The sequence below is a fragment of the Petromyzon marinus genome, chromosome 82, assembly GCF_048934315.1.
Source record: "Petromyzon marinus isolate PM22_M1 ecotype Great Lakes invasive population chromosome 82, UKy_Petmar_22M1.pri1.0, whole genome shotgun sequence".
NCBI lineage: Eukaryota > Metazoa > Chordata > Hyperoartia > Petromyzontiformes > Petromyzontidae > Petromyzon > Petromyzon marinus.
The window spans coordinates 544,024-563,285 of NC_133747.1; the positions used below are offsets into that span (position 1 = coordinate 544,024).

The 19,262-nt window shown below is 46.5% G+C and overlaps 1 long non-coding RNA gene across 2 annotated transcripts; it reads right to left on the minus strand.

Moving 5' to 3' along the window:
- Positions 1–6,260: 6,260 nt before the first annotated feature.
- LOC142907701 (uncharacterized) lies at positions 6,261–14,651 on the minus strand. Of its 2 annotated transcripts, XR_012931207.1 has the most exons (3): positions 13,578–14,651; positions 7,261–7,344; positions 6,261–6,983 (listed from the first exon to the last, which is right to left on the minus strand). It is a non-coding gene; the product is annotated as an uncharacterized LOC142907701 (long non-coding RNA). The 2 variants fall into 2 exon arrangements; XR_012931206.1 differs by lacking the exon at positions 13,578–14,651 and having other exon boundaries at positions 7,261–13,546.
- Positions 14,652–19,262: the final 4,611 nt, after the last annotated feature.

Sequence of the window (19,262 nt, forward strand, 5' to 3'; positions counted from 1 at the left end):
AATGCAAAGTCCATGATAGGCCAAGTCGAGAACAAAGGATTTGGATGCTACAGGGGAGTTATAAGGGGCCTAAAATGAGACCTCAAGACCATTTGGAGAGTAATTTTACTGAGGATAGACGCTCGACTCCTCGCTCTGTAGATTACTCTTCTCCTGCGAGACCCAGCCTGGCGCGCACAATTGCGTGGCGTCTGGTTGGCGACTTTGCTTCGGGAAAGTTAGTGGCGATCTCTTCAGACGGGTTACAGGGACATCGATACGCCATGCATCAACACATACTTGACTTTGTTAGTGGATGAACTTGAAATCGCGTGTAGTCCGATTTACGGGACGCTACTGTGTCTCGGTTAGACGTTAGTGAGAGTTTGCTTTTTGGCGATTTGATCCAGACATCAATGTCGGGATGAGTCACCCTGCGGTGTATTGCGAGCGTATCGGGTGGTCTCAGAGAAACGCAGGGTGGGTGATCTAAAATATTCAAAACAAACCAACCCTCTTGAAATGCCTCAAGTTTTGGCTGATTAAAAATGTAACAGTGGCGGCGATAAAGTGAGCCTGCAAAAGTAGGCACGTACCAAAAGCGCCGCATTTACATCCCCGCTCTAACCCCACAGTCCTGCCGAGCTGCTACTTACAGCTGGAAGCTTTCATGAATTCAACAGTTAAAAAAACAATACGTAAGCGTCAAATAATCATACTGTGTATATATGAATCCGTTGAGAGGGCAGATCCAGCAGTGGATAGTGTGATTTTAATACGACCACAATGTGATGCTAGTGATAATGCAATTCAAATCCCACAGCATGCAGTTTGCATATATACATACAAAATGTATTCATTCGAGCACAGTGTGATTCTAATACAGGTAATTACGAAAGGCACTTGACTTATCGGCCTTGCCTGCATCCCAACACCGATGTTCACCTTCAGTGCAGGCATGAACAACCACCATTCCACGCTTGGGGCATACAGCTTCCTACAGCTCACCGATGTTCACCTTCAGTGCAGGCAGGAACAACCACCACTCGACGCTTGGGGCATACAGCTTCCTACAGCTCACCGCCACGGTCCCATGCCCCCTATATTGCTTTGTTCAGAAGAAGAGCCACTGCCACTCTCCCTGTTGTTTGGCATTCCCCTGCCACGAGTAAAGTTCTGTAAAAACAACCCCATACTTCATCGGCGGTGGCAGACGGTAAAGCTGTTGTAAATGTGAGGAATCGCCTAGAGGGAAGGCTGATAGCCATCACAGCGGCCCACGAGGTCTCCGGACTGTTGCGAGGGGCTTTTAACCCCTCAACATTCAATGCACTTACCGTGAAAACGCGTAGACAATATATACACACATACGTACACACAGCACTGTACATACACCACAGTGTAAGTACACACGATACTTTCTGCTATAGGCTGACAATGGTTATAATAATCTACAACACTTACAAACTATACAATCCAAATGGGTAAGCACAGCAATTATAACCATTTAAAATGATCGAATATAACAATTCACCTTCGTTGTCTAGACACACAGTGATCAACAAGAGTCCTTACATATATTCATAAAACCACGTCAACACGCTATGAAGCATGCACCTCTTAGTTTAAGTATATCTCGATAAACATTGTAATATTTTAGACGGTATTTCACAGTTTGGGCCGATGAATTGATAGAAGTTTACTGGCCAAAATAAATTTGCAAACTAACAACATGCACATGATTATGCAAGGAGATGCTTATTCGTATTCAAACTAAAGCGAAAAATGATGCAGTGAAATGCACATTACTATTTAGGCTTAGCAGAATGGCCACATGAGCGTAGGTATGTTGCTGGATATAAGGAGCGTTACTTCATAAATGGGAAGAATAATCCGAACCAGTGTGCCGAAGCAAAGGCAAAACATTGAAGTATGAACTTGAAAAAGACTTCATGCAAATCAACTCATTAAACATGAGGTCAATATTCTTGATATTGTTAATAATTCCAAACGTTTGTAGTGGAAACAGAGAATGAATTAGAATGGCACGCTTTTTTTTCAATACCATAACGTACTTCAGTGTTGTGGGGCATATAAGATTCATATCGTCAGTTTAACCTTTGAAAATAATCACAAAACCTTGCTATCCTAGTCTACTACTGTTCGTATGTACATGAATCTGTATTGCTGTGTATGTCCACGCGTGTGTTTATTTACACTCGTTTATGTGGATATGTACATGCGTGAATGTGTGTATAGGTATGTACAATCATTTGTTCGCACATTTGTTCGTGTAGTAGAACGCAATCCCGGTGTACGTACACTGCAGTGTATGTACACTCGTGTGTGTATGCGCACTCTTGTATGCATGTGCACCCGTGTGTATGTATGAAGCGGTGTGTATGTACATTCGTGTATGTTTTTACAGCGCTGTGTATGTCCACTCGTGTATGGGTGTACATGGGAGTGTATATGTGTACTCGTGTATGATTGTGAATTGGAACAAACAAATTATTTTTCATTGTGTCGTACAAAGAATTGAGGGGCAACGTGGTAATGAATGCGCCACCACGACAGGGAACTACAGGGATGAGACTCCCCGCTCGTGGTGCTAAATTAATGAAAACAGCGCCAGAGCAGACAGAGCCCCGCCCCTACAGCTCGTGTGACGTAAGGAGTGTGACTTAGTGAGTGTGACCAGCGGACCGCCACGATGCTACCAGGTAAGGGTAAACTTGTGTGATGGAGATGCTTCACCTGAAACTCGCCTCCACACGTGTTCGCTATGAACATTGTAGCAATAAGGGACGATCAGTCATCTTTAACATAGCAGGTCTTTATTGTTCTGCAAGTATATTAACGTTAGAACTCGTAGAAACACATGCACACTCGTGTGTGAATGCACACCGCTTTATAGATAGTCGTGTTTGGATGCACTCTCGTGTGTGTATGTCTACTCGTCCGTGTTTTTTTAAGGAAGGATATGGTAGCAATAACGTACGATTAGTCATCGTTAAAAAAAATTAAGGTCTTGATTAATATGCAAGAAAATTCACGTTAATACTCGTATCGAAATCTTTATTGATACGCATGCTCAAACAGGAAAGGAACTAGGCAAATTATTTCCCAATAGGAATTCAACAGTTAAAACATAATCTCAAAATCAAAGACGTAAACGTCGATTTCCCCAATTGACATCCTTTTCGACTGAAGCCATTCGTCTAGAAGTCCAAGCCATCAAACACAGGAACAACGAACGTACAATCCACGCACACTCTGAAGCCTATTATTTGAAGTGATTTAATTCATTACACAATGATGAAAATTAAAGAACATGTTTAAAATATTGAGCAAAGTTGTAACCACAGACTTTCTCCAACTTTTGCTCAACAAGACCACTTAACCGCGAGAGTAAAATCAGGAATTGAACCACCTCACAACCACTGCGTATCACACCACATCAACAAGTAATCCGATAGGACTACAAAGCACCACCTTAACATGACGAAGTCTAGAATAAACTTCAACACTCACAAGACGGAATTCAACACAAACACCACCACAAAATGAATAACAGGAATGGACAAATCATAAAACAAGACGGCCTTATTAATTGATCTAACATGCACATTCCAGGACTTTAACAGAAGTACTCAATACTTTGATTATCCAGCCACTCCAGCAGCCATTTATCAGTATCAACCTGCATGGGGTCGAAAGAGGAATTGTCGTCAGGGCTCATTACATCCACTACATCCACGCATCTCTCCGGATCCACCTGTATAGGGTCGAAAGATGATTTTGTTCCAGGACTCATTGCAGCACTTTGTATTTCACCTTTTGATTTCACTTCGCTATCATTGCGGATCTTCTCATGCTTGTTTCGGGGTGATGACCGTGAAAACGTCCTCTCCAAAGGAGAACAATTCTACGGTTTCTCGCCCGTGTGAGTTTTCTGGTGAAGATGTGGTTTATGTGCAAATGCCTTCCCACACACAGCAATTGAACGGCTGCTTACGCGTGTGTGCGTGGCACTGTGGAGAGTTTATCTTTTCCATTGTTGATAATTAAAGGCAAACTCTAAGCAAATTCTAAATAACGTCTAACCGAGACAGAGTAACGTCTCGTAAGTCGAACTACACGCGATTACCAGATTATCCACTAACAAAGAAACTTACCTGTTGATGCACGGCGTATCGATATCCCTGATGAGATCGACACGACCTCTCCCGAAGCAAAGTCGCCAACAAGTCGCCACGCAATCGTGCTCAACACGCTGGGTCTCGCAGGAGAAGGGTAGTCTGCAGGGCGAGGAGTCGAGCGTCTATCCTCAGGAAAATTCCTCTCCAAATGATCTTGATGTGTAATGTTAAGCCCCTTATAACTCCCCTCTAGCATCCAAATTCTTTGTTCTCAACGTGGCCTATCATGGCCTTGGCATTCAATTGTAAATTTTTACATTTACAATCCGCATTCCTAGCAACATAGCTTCGTTAATCTGGCCATTGTCCTTCAAATATAATAAGTATGCACATCTCACTGAATAATTCTGTACTTCGTGTTAATTTGCTAATATTCACGCCCGCAATGTTCTGTAAACTTCTGCAGATTTAGAGGATTTAATAGCGACATACAGTCTGAAGGATCAAAATGATGTCGAGTTCAATTTGGACTAAGAAGTGCAAGTTTATGCTGTGCTGACCGTGTTTTATAAATATATTTAAGGACACTCTTGTTGAGCAGGGTGCTTCGAGAAAACGAGGGTGGTTATGCTTCCAATTTCTGTCATAAACTTTGAATAATCATCTGCATGGTTTAGCTTGTAAGCATGGTTTATAATAACGTAACGCCAAAAAAAACAATCGTCACCTTTTAGTCTGTAACATACGACATTCGGTGTGTGTGTATACACCAGTGTATGTATTCAATATTTAGCACGTTTAATATGTTGGACGTGTTTTCATGGTAATTACATTCAATATTGAGGGGTTTACCAGCCCCTTGCACCCGTCCAGAGGCCTCGTGGGCCACTGTGGTGGGGGAAATTGCTCACATCCACCACAGCGTTACCGTCCGGCACCGTCAATAAAGGAAGAGGGTTGTTTTTGCAAAACTTTACTCGTGGCAGGGGAATGACAAACAACAGGGAGTGCCTCCTTCTGAGAAACAAAAAACGAATGAAGGGGGTGTGGGAGCGTGGCGTAAGGTGTAGAAAGCCGTAAGTCACAGGTATTATTAGAATTGAGACAATGACACCAGCACACAATGGTGGGGTCGTTTGGAATGATGTTGCAATGATGAAAGATGGAGTTCTCGACTTTGCATTTCATGAACTTTACATTCCATTGTTATTTTTTGAATTTACAATATGCATATCTAGCAACAGAGCTTCGCTAATCTGGCCATTGAGCTTAAGCCTGAATACGTATGTTCATCTCACCGCATTATTCGCGTTAATTTGCTAATATTCACCCTGCAATGTGCTGCCAACTGCTGCCAATTCAAAGGCGTTACCAGGAACATGCAGTATTCAAATTGTGATTTGGAATTTGAGGTGCAAGTTTATACCGTGCTGACCTTGTTTTATAAATATATTTATGGACACTCGTGTTGATAATTGTTTGTCAGAACAACCAAGGTGATTTGTCCACGATTTTTTTTACAATTGCTGTAATACACTTTTAATGATCATCGAAATGGTATGGCTTGTAAGAGTGTATTTACACTGCTGTGTATGTACACTTGACTTTGACTCGTGTGTGTGTGTACAGGTGTTTGTTGTAAGCATTGTACAGTTAACGAACGATCAGAAAACTTAAAAAAATCTGATTTGTATTCATCTGCAAAAAAATATTAACGATAATATTGCTGTGCATGCACACTCGCGCGTGTGTACACTGCTGTGTATGTACACTCACGTGTGTATATATGTACTTCTGCGTGTATGTATAACAAACCATAATATAGGAAACACCACAAGACGAGCACTCGTCTGTGTATGTACACGTTTGTGTGCATATGTAGGTACAATCGGTCGTGTTCGCAGTGGAACGCAATCCTTGTGTACATACACTGCTGTGCATGTACACTGCATTGTATCTCTGTATGTATGTACACCCCTGTATATGCACACTCGTAAGTGAATGCCCACCGCTGTATATATATAGTCGTGTTTGGATACACACTCGTGTGCATGTCTACTCGTCCGTGTTTTTTTTTAAGGAAGAATATGGTATCAATAATGTACGATCAGTCATCTTTAAAAACAAATCAGGTCTTAATTCATCTGCAAGAATTTTAATGTTAAAACTCGCATCAAAATCTGTATTAATTAGCTTGGTCAAACAGTTAAGGAACTAGGAAAATTATTTCACTTTCAGGAATTCAACAGTTATAAAATATTCTCAAATCAAACACGTTAACGTCGATTAATCATTTCCAATTGACGTCCTTTTCGATTTAAGATATTCGTCAATAGGACTACAAAGGACTACAAAGCACCACCTTAACGTGACGAAGTCTAGAATAAACTTAAACACTCAAGAGACGGAACTCAACACAAAACACCACTACAAAATGAAAAACAAAAATGGGCCATTCCTAAAACAATACAGCACACATAGGCATAAGTATAATGACCACATTAGCTTAGGAGCGCTGATTAATATGCGGATTGTAAATTTACGAAATCAACAAGTGAATGCAACGTTCATGAAAGGCGACGTCTAGAACCGAAGATTTGCATCCCCAGGGGGGATTATGAGAGATATTTTACAAATGCGCAGGATAATCTGACCCAGTACGTTGCGGCAAAAGGCAAATAAATGGAAGTATGGACTTGAAAAAGACTTGACGCACATAAACAATATTATTTACTGAACCTGAGGCCAAGCTGAACAAGAGGCCAAATTTCTCAATATCAGTAGTAATTGAATGCAGAATGCATTAGAATGGTGTGCATTTTTGTCATCGTCATGAAGTCCTTCAGTGTTCTTATGTTTAACCTGTGAAAATAATCACAAAACGCTGTTATCCTATTACACTGCTGTGCGTATGGACATGCGTAGTGTAGTGTACTGGTAGGGTAGTGGTAGTGTAGTGGTAGTGTAGTGGTAGTGTAGTGGTAGCTTAGTGGTAGTGTAGTGGTAGTGTAGTGGTAGCTTAGTGGTAGTGTAGTGGTTAGCGCGCTGCTCAATTCTCTTTGGTTCTATTCGGTAAAGTCACGTAGGTAAAAAATTAAAACAACAAAAATCACGGCCTTCATCAGGTGAAGGGACCAACCTGTCCAGCGGACAGCGTTGGAGTGAAGAAAGCCAAGCGCTGGTCGCCTCCCTTTAAGCTGTGAGGGGGCAAACAGCAAACGCCCTGACAAAGAAAATTAGCATCAAACGCACCACTGACAAAGCTTGGAATTAGCACAAGATGATAATACACCACCCTGGGAGTTTGGAATACCACTACTAGAATAAATATACTGTACCATTGAAATTTAGATTTGAAGCTTTCGTGCCTGCAAGGCTCCATACTCATTGGTTCTATTAGGTAACGTCACGTAGGTAAAAAATAAAACAAAAATCACGACCTTGGAAGTTTGGAGTGCCACTATTTGAAATAAATATACTGTACCATTGAAATTAGTTTAATGTTTGGTCTTTCCAATTGTTGCTTAATTTGAAACCATCTTCTCGGTTGAAATTGTGTCTGTGTTTGTAAATCTGAATTGCCTCGTGAACAAATCTCTGATGATAACCTGTCGGTTTGCAAAGGACCTTGGTATCGGAGAAAATTATATCGTGATCACCCACAGCGTTGAAACAATTATCAGCTACGGCAGAATTCGTTCTGCCGTAGCAGAATTCGTTCTGCCGTGTTTCAAATCTGATTTGTGCTCGCGAATTCGGTCAGAGACATGTTGTTCCGTCTCCCCGATATAGCAATCACCACAAGTGCAGCTCAATTTGTAAACCCCGGAGTACTGTAAATCAAGAATGACATCCTTCACGGATGGGATCAGGTCACGGATTTTGTGTACTGTATTGAACCGGACCAGGATCTTGTGTTTGTTTAGAATTTTGGAGATCTTTTTAGTAACGCCTGCTATATATGGTAGTGTGATGGTTTTGACCGGAGTATCAAGTGGTTGTTTCTGTATGGAGGGAGAAACAGCTTGGCAGATGGTATGGTCAGAGTATCCGTTTCTCTTGAGGGCCAGATGTACGTGTTTAAATTCACTGGCCAGGTGGTGTTGGTCCGAAATACAATGAGCCCTGTGGTATAACGTTTTGATGAGATAATTCTTTTGAGTCGGGTGGTGGTGGGAATCAGGTTTCAAGTAGGAATCTGTGTGGGTGGGTTTCCTGTGGACAGAATGTCCCAATGAGCAATCAGGTCTCCTCTCAAACAGAACATCCAAGAACGGCAACTTGCCATCTTTCTCCACTTCCATGGTGAATTTGATGGCGGGACGTCTGGAATTGATGTGGTGTAGGAAGAGGTTCAAAGCTGGGAGGCCATGTGGCCAAATGACGAAAGTGTCGTCTACATATCTCTTCCACAGAGAAGGTCTGAGGGTGGAAGTCTGGATGGCGTCTGATTCAAATTTCTCCATGAAAACATTGGCTATCACTGGTGATAAGGGAGAACCCATGGGGGTACCCATGGGTTCTCCCTTATGTAGACACCGTGATATTTTGGCAGACTTCTTACGACTGTTTCCAGGCCAGCTGCCAAGTTGCCTTGGAATGCACAAAGACAGCTACCACTGGGAGGGGTGTCCAATTTCAAATGCGTTGAGATGCGAAATGTGAGTGGCTCATCGCGCTCAATGCACTCTGAGATGCCTTTGACGTCAAGGGAGGCGGCTTTGTCGACCTCAAATCACTGTCGGATATTTTATCGAAATCTTTGGATGGGTTGAAGCAGCCAAAGGGTCGCACACTCATCGCTCACCGCTTACAGTTCAGATCTTGCTTCCCGCCCTGGTTATTACTGCCGCTGCATTAACCACAAAGATACACACCCATTCCGTCACAGCGGATGTTCAGGATCTCCACCGATGTAATTTTAAATGCTTAGGCCACTATGTCCAAGGGGAGAATGACACATAAAATATCACTAAAAATGAATCAGCTAAATTTACACAGCAACGCCACCCACTACTGTGAAACTACAACAGTCTGTGTGAGACACAGCTGCACCTATCTCAAGGATAGCCTTGCCCCATGAGAATGACAGCACCAATACTAAGCACACTCACTGGCCATGTCGTTACTGCTGTTTATATTAAGCTCGAATGAATCCACCACACATTCCACCCACGGATGGGGAGATGGCGATGTCTGCCGTAGCAGGAAGGTGAAACGGTGTCGTGTTTGTCTCTTCACTGATCTGAGCCAGCGCAGCCCTCCTCCTCACTCGTCCAGGCATTTGAATTGAAGTCAGAGGTTGTGGAGGAGTCGAAAGAAGAGGTGGAGGAGATGATGGAGGATGAGGTAGAGACGGAGGAGGAGAAATCGGAGGAAGAGAAGGCAAAGGAGGACGAGATTGTGATGGTGACAATGGAGGAGAACACGGAGGGAGAGGATAAAGACAATACGGAGACGGAAGGCAAGGAGACAACAAAGGATGAACAGATGGTCGTGGTGGAGGAGATGGAGACGATGGACAAAGCGGAAACAATGGTGGTGGTGGTGGAGGAAGAGAAGAGGGTGGAGGAGATGGTGGTGCTGGAGGGTGAGGAAAAGATGAAGGAGGAAGAGATGGTGCTAGTGGAGGAGCAGAAGGTGGAGAAGACAGAGGTGGCGCAGGAAGAGGATGAGGAGGTAGAGGAGAAGACGGTGGTGGAGGATGAAGAAGAGGGGATGGAGGAGGATGAGACAGAGGAGGAGAAGATGGAGGAGGTGCAGGTGGAGATGCACGAAAACAAGAGGAAGCGAGGGGGCCTCGCTCGCGTGACGACAGCGTTCACCTCACTCCTCCGCCATGTGCTGCTTTGTGGTGGCAGGTCCACCGCCCAGTAGGCGTGGTGGCGGTGGTAGTGGATCGGTGCCAACAATGACCGCTATCACCATACGACCCACCCACCCCGTGACACACGCCACACACACACCGCACGGTTCCCCAGAGAGACTGTGCCACTGTGACCACAGCTGGGGAATGAAGATGAGCAGAAGATGCCAGGACTACAGGGGAGAATGACTGCTACCAGGACACCTCACATCACACATACACACAGGACTATTCCATAAGCATAGCCGGCCCCACACTGGGCCCCTTCCATGCTGGTTTTCATCCAGGCAGTCCTCATGGGATGACCTTGCCATGGTTTCCAGGACGTGGAAGGGGCAGCTGACCCAGTGTGAGAGAGCTGGAGGGGTCTGGTGCAGACAATGAACAAAACCTGCACGTGCCAAGTCTCAAGGCCACCCTGTTAAGAATTAGGATCAATATATTTGTTGTTGGTGTTACTATAAACTTTGTGAAATCAACCCATGAGGACACAACGTAACGTTGCATTGCTTGCGAGTGCTGCCTGGGTTGGTTAAATGTGCCTTGGCTCGTGTGTGCGCTGTCCCGGCTATGTTTGTGGCGGTACAAGGACAAATAGATAATAAGAGACGTTTTACAAAATGGTTCTTCTTCAGAGTACATACAAGCGGTGGTGGGAAAACATTCAGGTGATTCGCCTTCTTCCCCACAAATAATCCCATTCTCTGCCCCACAGCTACACTACCCCACCACTCCATTGGCCCTCTGCCCACTGCCCCTCTGCTCCACCATCTGCCACAGCAGTTGAAACAAATGATTGAGTATCTTAAATCCACCTGCCTCTGTGCACCAACCAGTGAAAATGGGTGCGCAACAATCAAGCGGCAAGTTGCGTTTGGTGGATTAAAGAGAAAGCAAATGCAGGACTGTGCCACTGCTCCACAATCCCAATTGCTTTGGCAAAATATTCAAAGAATGCTGCTGCTCACTAAACAGGTTGCTGCTTATGTCTTTAACGTGGGGGGTGTTTAGAGGCGGCCCATGGACCTAGTGGTCAAAGCACTGAATTGGCACAACGGAGTACCTGGGTTTGAATCCAGGCAGCAGCCTGTGATCAAAGCAGATTCTCAAGTCTAGCGAGTTAATGGTCTCAGCCCGGTCATCATTCACTGCACAACACAAACTATCACATGGCTGCAATGTGGTTCTCCATGTACTTAGGATAAATTCCAGCTGTAAGAAGTAACAACATTGTTGTGACCAACGTTGCTCTTAAATAAAGAACAGGTGGGAAAGTCCTGCCCTTTACGATGTGGACCAGACAGCACTTGAAGGGTACTCAGAAATAGCTACGTGATATTAGTTTCAGTGTGCCATTCTCTAGCAAAAGGCTTGCATCATCATCACCACCCATCAACATTGCCAGCCATCTAACACACACGCACACTCACCATGATACTTACACACCCACACAACAACAACCGCCATTCGCCACTAAGTGGCGGTGACGTCACCACGACGCTTGTGCCAGGCTATGTGCACCCTGAGGCCACGTGAAGTGTCGAACGCCCGCTGGCAGGAGATCACGGGGCAGACCCAGGTGCCACGGGTCGACTGACTGAGATGACTGGCTGATGCACCACCTGTGCCCCCAACTGTGCCAACCTGCTGTGCTTTAGCCACCCGGCGCTCCGCTCGTTGTTGTGAGCGTCGCTCCTCCGCCCTCCGTTGTTGTTGGAGGGCGACTACCTCCAACTGCCCAGTAGCATCCTTCACGAGCCTCCTCCACAGAGGCCGATCTTGACACCGCTGCTACCAGTCATCGGCAAGTCCACTCAGCTCCACGTCCTCCTGTACCACATCACTCCATCTCTTCTCTAGCCCGTGCCGCGCCCCCTTTGCCCCCTCAATCCGGCCGAACAAAAGCTGTTTCGGCATGCGGTGGCTGGGCATGCGGGCTACATGACCCAGCCATCGCAGCCTTGCCCGCCGGAGGAGCTCACCGATGGGGGACCTTGCCCAGATCTTTCAAGGATTTGTGAGCTCCTCACACAATCCAGTCTGGTTAAACCCAGGATGGATCGTAGGCAGGCCAGCCTAAATGTTTCTAACCGGCGAAGATGTTCCATTAGGGGGGTCCACGTTTCGCAAGCGTAGAGAAGGGAGGGAATGACCGTGGCCGAGAAGACCTGAAGCTTAGTGCGGAGCGACAGACCAGGTAGCTTCCACACAGCGTTACACAACCGATGAAAAGATATTGCCGCTCGACTGATTCGGAGTGAGACCTCTGCTGTTAAACTGGAGCCAGTCATAAGCACACTGCCCAGGTATGGGAAACTCTCCACTCTCTCCACAACTGCCCCATCACCGATCATGAGTTGTGGGGGTGGAGTGTCCGATGGTACAAAATACCCAGGCAGGTACTTAGTTTTGGTGGGGCTGATGGTAAGGCCCCACCTCTTAGTGGCACGCTCCAGTCTCAGCAGCAGCGTCTCCAACTCCTCCTCTGACTGAGCAGCTATTACCAAATCATCAGCATACATAACGTAGTTGAGCAATAGGGAGCCATCCCTTGACCGCACCCGGGCATCGATCAGCCTCCCATTATATCTGTACCATATGGAGATTCCCCCGGTACAGCTATTGAAGGCTTCACGAACTACGTGGTCAAAATAGATGTTAAATAATGTGGGAGCCAGAGGACATCCCTGTCGCACCCCAAGGTGTACAGGGAATGGCTCTGACTCCCGGCCACGTAGTTTTACCCGGGCCCGCTCACCATCATGAAGGTCCTTAATAATCGTGAGCAGAGGGTCAGGTACTCCAAAAGCACGAAGAACGACCCAGAGCCCAGGCCTACTGATGGTATCATAGGCCTTGACCAGGTCACTCACCATGATACTCACACACCTACACACTCACCATGATACTCACATACCCTCACACTCACCATGATACTCACACACTCACACACTCACCCTCAAAAACACACCCCTACCATCCTACTCTAACACACGTCATGAAAGTCACACATGCACCATTACTCACAAGCCTACAAACTCACAATGACAACAGCCGTAATTCGCCACTACATGACGGTGATGTCATCACAACAACCCAGGTGCCATGGGATGATTGCTGTGCCAGGCTAGGTGCAGGAGGAGGTCACGGAACAGAGCCAGGTGCCATGGGTTGACTGCTGTGCCAGGCTAGGTGCAAGAGGAGGTCATGGGACAGATACTGATGCTATGGGTTGACTGCTGTGCGACAATCCCACTTGGGCGACAGCCAAGGCCAAAGGTCGGAGTACAGCCAGTAAACTCCTGAACCTGCACCACCTAGAGAGAAGGGGACATGGAGACATGGGGAGAGAGAGGAGGAAGGGAGACACGGGGAGAGAGAGGATGGAGACACGGGGAGATGGAGGAGGAAGGGAGACACGGGGAGAGAGAGGATGGAGACACAGGGAGAGAGAGGAGGGAGACACGGGGAGAAAGAGGGAGACACGGGGGGAGTCAAACAAAGGAGGCACCTGTGGGCCAGGTCCCTCCTTTGTCTCCCCCCCCCACCACCGCCACTGCTGATGTGTCCACACCACGCTTGGTTCACACCTTCTTCTGGCTGAGTCGATGTAGAGGAGGCCCAGCCAGCGAGCCGCCACTTCAGAAGCTCGTGAGCCACCGACGGTGACCGTGAGAGGGAATCCAAATCAGCCTCTCGCCACCCACAATCCACAGCACCGCCTCCACTCGCCCCGGCCTCAGCGGAAGTAGCTGCGGGGGAAGGCGAGGGGGCGAGGGGGGTGTGGGGGCTGAGGGGGACATGGGGGGTGGCGCAGGGGGAGTTATGGGGTTGAGGCGTTTTGCATAATAAAGGTTTATTTGGGTTAGTCTCCAACACACCGATGTGCCAAAGTAGAAACTAATTGGCACTTTTGTTCACGTGACAAACTTTATTAATTGGCCGTGTCGGGTGGTGACGGGTTTTAAGACATTTATATTTACACGATCTTACCGCATAAAAAAGCGTTTATTATGGGATTGGAGAGTTGGGGGTTTAGAGGGTTACGGGTTTAGTGGTATAAGGGTTTGAGGGTTAGGGGGTGTTTAGGGTTTGGGTTGTAGGGGTATAGGGGTTTAAACGGTGAGGGGATTAGAGGGTTAGGTGTTGAGGGTTTGGGGTTAGTTAGATGTTGAGAGGGTTGGGGTTTAGATGGGTTGGGACTTAGGTTAGGGATTTAGGGTTGTAGAATGTTAAGGTTTCGAGGTTCACAAGGTTAAGGGTTCTGAAGTTTACGCTTTAGAAAGATATGGGTTTAGAGGGTCAGGGTTTTAGAGGGTTTGGTTTTTAAGGGTTTAGAAAGTTAGGGGTTTAGAAAGTTTGGGGCTCAAAGAGTTAGGGGTTTGGGTTCAGAGGGTTAGGGGGTTAGAGGGTGAGGGGTTTAGAGGGTTAGGGTTTTAAAGGTAAAGAGGTTTAGAGCGTTAGCGGTTTAGAGAATTTGTTTTTTAAGGGTTTAGAACGTTAGGGGTTCAAAGGGTTAGGGGGTTGGATTTAGAGGCATAGGGGTTTAGATGGTGAGGAGTTTAGAGGGTGAGGGGTTTAAGGGTTAAGGGGCTTAGAAAGTTAGGGTGTGAAGGGTGAAGGGGATTAGAGGGTTATGGTTTTCAGAGTATAGGGGTTTAGAGGATTAGAAGTTTATAGGGTTAGGGGTATAGAGGCTTAGGTGTTTATAGGGTTAGGGTTTTAGGAATCTATGGGTCTGTGATTAACACGAACCCTATGGGAGACACAATGATTAACACTGAACCCTATGTGAGCCCCAGTGATTAACACTGAACCCTATGGGAGCCCCAGTGATTAACAATGAACCCTATGGGAGATCCAGTGATTAACACTCAACCCTATGGGAGACCCAGTGATTAATACTGAACCCTATGGGAGACCCAGTGACTAACACTAAACCCTATGGGAGACAAAGTGAGTAACACTGAATCCTATGGGAGATCCAGTGATTAACACTTATCCCTATTGGAGCCCCAATGAGTAACACTGAACTCTATGCAACTCTCAGTGATTAACACTGAACTTTATGGGAGACCCAATGATTAACACGAACCCTATGGGAGACCCAATGATTAACACTGAACCCTATGTGAGCCCTAGTGATTAACACCACGAACCCTATGGGAGCCCCAGTGATTAACACTGAACCCTATGGGAGACCCAGTGATTAATACCGAAACCTATGGGAGACCCAGTGATTAATACTGAACCCTATGGGAGACCCAGTGATTAACACTGAACCCTATGGGAGACCCAGTGAGTAACACTCAACCCTATGGGAGACTCAGTGATTAATACTGAACCCTATGGGAGACCCAGTGAGTAACACTCAACCCTATGGTAGACCCAGTGATTAATACTGAACCTTATGGGAGACCCAGTAATTAACACTGAACCCTATGGGAGACCCAGTGAGTAACACTGAACCCTATGGGAGACCCAGTGATTAACACTTCATCCTATTGGAGACCCAATGAGCAACACTGAACTCTATGGAAGCCCCAGTGATTAACACTGAACTTTATGGGAGACCCAATGATTAACACCGAACTCTATGGAAGCCCCAGTGAGTAACACTGAACTCTAAAGCCACCCACTCCCGAGTGTGCGGATTCAGTCTTCATAGGTGCTCGCTAACAGCACATTCCCCAACAGTCTCTTCAGGCTAAAAGGGAATCTCAAACGGGGAATGTATTTGACTTTGTGTGAGAGCGAGTGAGTCAGAGTAAATTTGTGTGAGGGTGAGTTTGTGAGAGTGAGTGAGCTTGTGGGTGTGAGTGAGCTTGTGAGAGTGAGTGAGTTTGTGAGAGTGAGTGAGGTTGTGAGAGTGAGTTTGTGAGAGCGAGTGAGTTTGTGAGAGCGAGTGAGCTTGTGAGAGTGAGGGAGTTTGTGAGTGTGAGTGAGCATGTGGGAGTGAGTGAGTTTGTGAGAGTGAGTTTGTGAGAGTGAGTGAGCTTGTGAGTGTGAGTGAGCATGTGGGAGTGAGTTTGTGAGAGTGTGTCAGCTTGTGAGAGTGAGGGAGACTATGAGAGTGAGCGAGTTTGTGAGAGAGAGTGAGCTTGTGAGAGTGAGTGAGCTTATGAGAGTAAGTGAGCTTGTGAGAGTAAGTGAGCTTGTGAGAGTGAGTGAGTTTGTGAGAGCGAGTGAGTGAGTTTGTGACAGTGAGTGAGTTTGTGACAGTGAGTGAGCTTTTGGGAGTGAGTGAGCTTGTGAGAGTGAGTGAGTTTGTGAGAGTGAGTTTGTGAGAGTGAGTGAGTTTGTGAGAGAGAGTGAATTGGTGAGTGTGAGTGAGCTTGTGAGAGTGAGTGAGTTTGTGAGTGTGAGTGAGCATGTGGGAGTGAGTGAGTTTGTGAGAGAGAGTGAGTTTGTGAGAGTAAGTGAGCTTGTGAGAGTAAATGAGCTTGTGAGAGTGAGTTTGTGAGAGCGAGTGAGTGAGTTTGTGACAGTGAGTGAGTTTGTGACAGTGAGTGAGCTTTTGGGAGTGAGTGAGCTTGTGAGAGTGAGTGAGTTTGTGAGAGTGAGTGAGTTTGTGAGAGTGAGTGAGTTTGTGAGAGAGAGTGAGTTGGTGAGTGTGAGTGAGCTTGTGAGAGTGAGTGAGTTTGTGAGTGTGAGTGAGCATGTGGGAGTGAGTGAGTTTGTGAGAGAGAGTGAGTTTGTGAGAGAGAGTGAGCTTGTGAGAGTGAGTGTGTAGTATAGCGGTTAGTGTGTTGCGCTACGAACTTGGCGACCCAGGTTTGATTCCCTCTAATGGTCAACACTGGTGACGATTATCTGAACCAGGCATCCCGTAGGTCAACACAGCCTCAAATGAGTGTCTGGTGAGGTGTGTGCACCCCACCAGGCACTCATTTGAGGCTGTGTTGACCTACAGCCAACTTCGTCTCCCTAGTGGTGATGTGCACACACCTCACCACTAGGGAGACGAAGATGGCCGTGCGTGGTGCTGGCCACCCACCCCCTCGTGTTCCATGCTGGCTTTCATAGGTGCTTGCTAACAGCATTTGCCCCAACGGTCTGTTATGGCTATACGGGGGATCTTTATCATTGTTCCGTGGTTCTTTCTGTTTGTGGGTGTTTTTGTGTGTGCGTTTGTGGGTGGGTGAATTATTGAGTAGATGAGTGGGTGACCAAGTGAGAATTGGTGGATGAGAGAGTCTGTGAGTGAGTGCATCTGTGAGTGAGCGGTTGAGCGAGTGGATGAGTGAGTAGGTGAGTGAGTAGGTTAGGGAGTAAGTTAGTGAGTGTGTATATTTGTGTGTGAGTGGGTGAGTAGGTGAGAGAGTGGATGATTTGATAAATGAGTGGGTGGGTGAGTGCATTTCTGAGTGAGTTAGTGAGTGGGTCAGTGAGTGGCTAATTGAGTGGGTGAGTGAGTTTCTGAGTGATTGGGTGGATGGGTGAGCAGGTAAGTGAGTGGATACGTGAATGAATAAGTTAATCATTGGCGAAGTTGCTGAATGAGGAAGTGACGGAAGGAATAAATGGGAAAATATGGGTGAGTGAGTGAGTGACTAATTGAGCAAGTACATGAGCGAGTTTGTGAGTGTGTGAGTAAGTGAATAAGCAGGTTATTGATTGAGTGGATGAGTGAGTGGGTGAGTGACTGATGGAGTGAGTGAGTAAGTGATGAAATTATTGGGAGGGTGAGTGGGTGATTGATATTCTGAGTTCGTGATTAAGGGAATGGGTGCTTGAATGAGTGGAGGAGTGGATAGGTAAGTGGGTGAGTGAGTGTGTGGGTGCGTGATTGAGTATGTGAGCTGTTGATCGATTGTGTGGGTGAGTAGGTGAGTGAGTTCATGAATGAGTGACTGATAGACTGGGCGAGCAAGTGAGTGAGTGGGTGAGAGAGAGTCTCCAAGTGAGTGGGTGAGTGGGTTGTTGAATGAGTGAGTGGGTGGTTGAGTGAGTGGATGAGCAATTGGATGAATGAATGAATGGGTGAAATTATTGAGTGGGCGAGTTAATGGTTGCAAGTGAGTCAGTGGGTGGATGAATGAGTTTCGGAGTGAGTGGATGAGTGAGCGAGTCTGTGAGTGAGTTGGTCAGTGAGTGGCTGAGCGAGTGGATGAGTAAGTAGGTCAGTGAGTGGGTGCGGATGAGCGAGGTAGTTTTTAAGTAAGTGGGTCGGTGGTTGAGTGAGTTTCTGAAATAAGTTAGTGGGTGAGAGCTTTTGAGTGAGTCTGTGAGGGATTGAGTCTGTGAGCGAGTGAGTCTATGAGCGAGTCTATCAGAGAGGGAGTCTGTGAGCGAGTAAGTAAGTCGGCGAATCTGTGCGCGCATGGGTAAGTGGGCGAGTAAGGGCATGAGTGAGTGGGTAATGATTTTGTGAGTCAGTTTCGGAGCGTGTGAGTGGGTGAGTTTATGAGTGATTCTGTGAGTGGATGCACGAGTGGGTGAGCAAGTGGGTGGGTAAATGGGTGAGAGAGTTCTTGAGTTAGTGCCTGAGTGAGTAGGTGAGAGATTGGGTGAGCGAGTAAGCCTGTGAGTCGTTGAGTGGGTGGGTGCACGAGTGGGTGAGTAAGTGGATTAGTCTGTGTGAGTCTATGGGTCTTTGTGTAAGTATATTGTCTATGTTTCAACGGGTCTTTGTTTGAGCTAATTGGTTTCTGTGTGAGTCAATGAGTCTATGTAAATCTATGGATCTATGTGTGAGTTTTGGGTCTCTGTGCGAGTCTATGGGTCTGTGTGAGTCTATGGATCTATGTGCGAGTCTTTGGGTCTCTGTGTGGTGCACATAGCCTGGCATGTGAGTAGGGGGTACCGTAACCCTGTGTGTATGTGGGTGGGGTACCGTAACCCTGTGTGTATGTGGGCGGGGCACCGTAACCCTTGAAGGTGGACCCGGAAGCGCTCGGCTTGGGAGACAAACCTTCCTCTTCCTGCTTCGTGTTGTTGTGCTGGGGGGTAGGGGGTGTGGAGAGGGAGGAAGGGAGGAGGAAGAGAGGAAACTAAACTATTTATATTTTACCCGGTGAGGCCCACCGAGCTACACAGCTCTTCTTCAGAAGAGACAAGGCCAAAAATTATCAGTCAACGAAGTGGCTTATCATCACGTCGACATTTATAGAAACCAAACACTCTGAACGCGACCACAGGGAGAGACACGTAAACTCAAAATATCTAGCAGGTGTGAGGGTAGGGATCGAACCCACGACCTCCTGTATTACAGGCAAGGTAGTTACGGGAGAAAGGAGAGGGATAGAGAGGCAGGGAAAGAGAGGGAGGTAGAG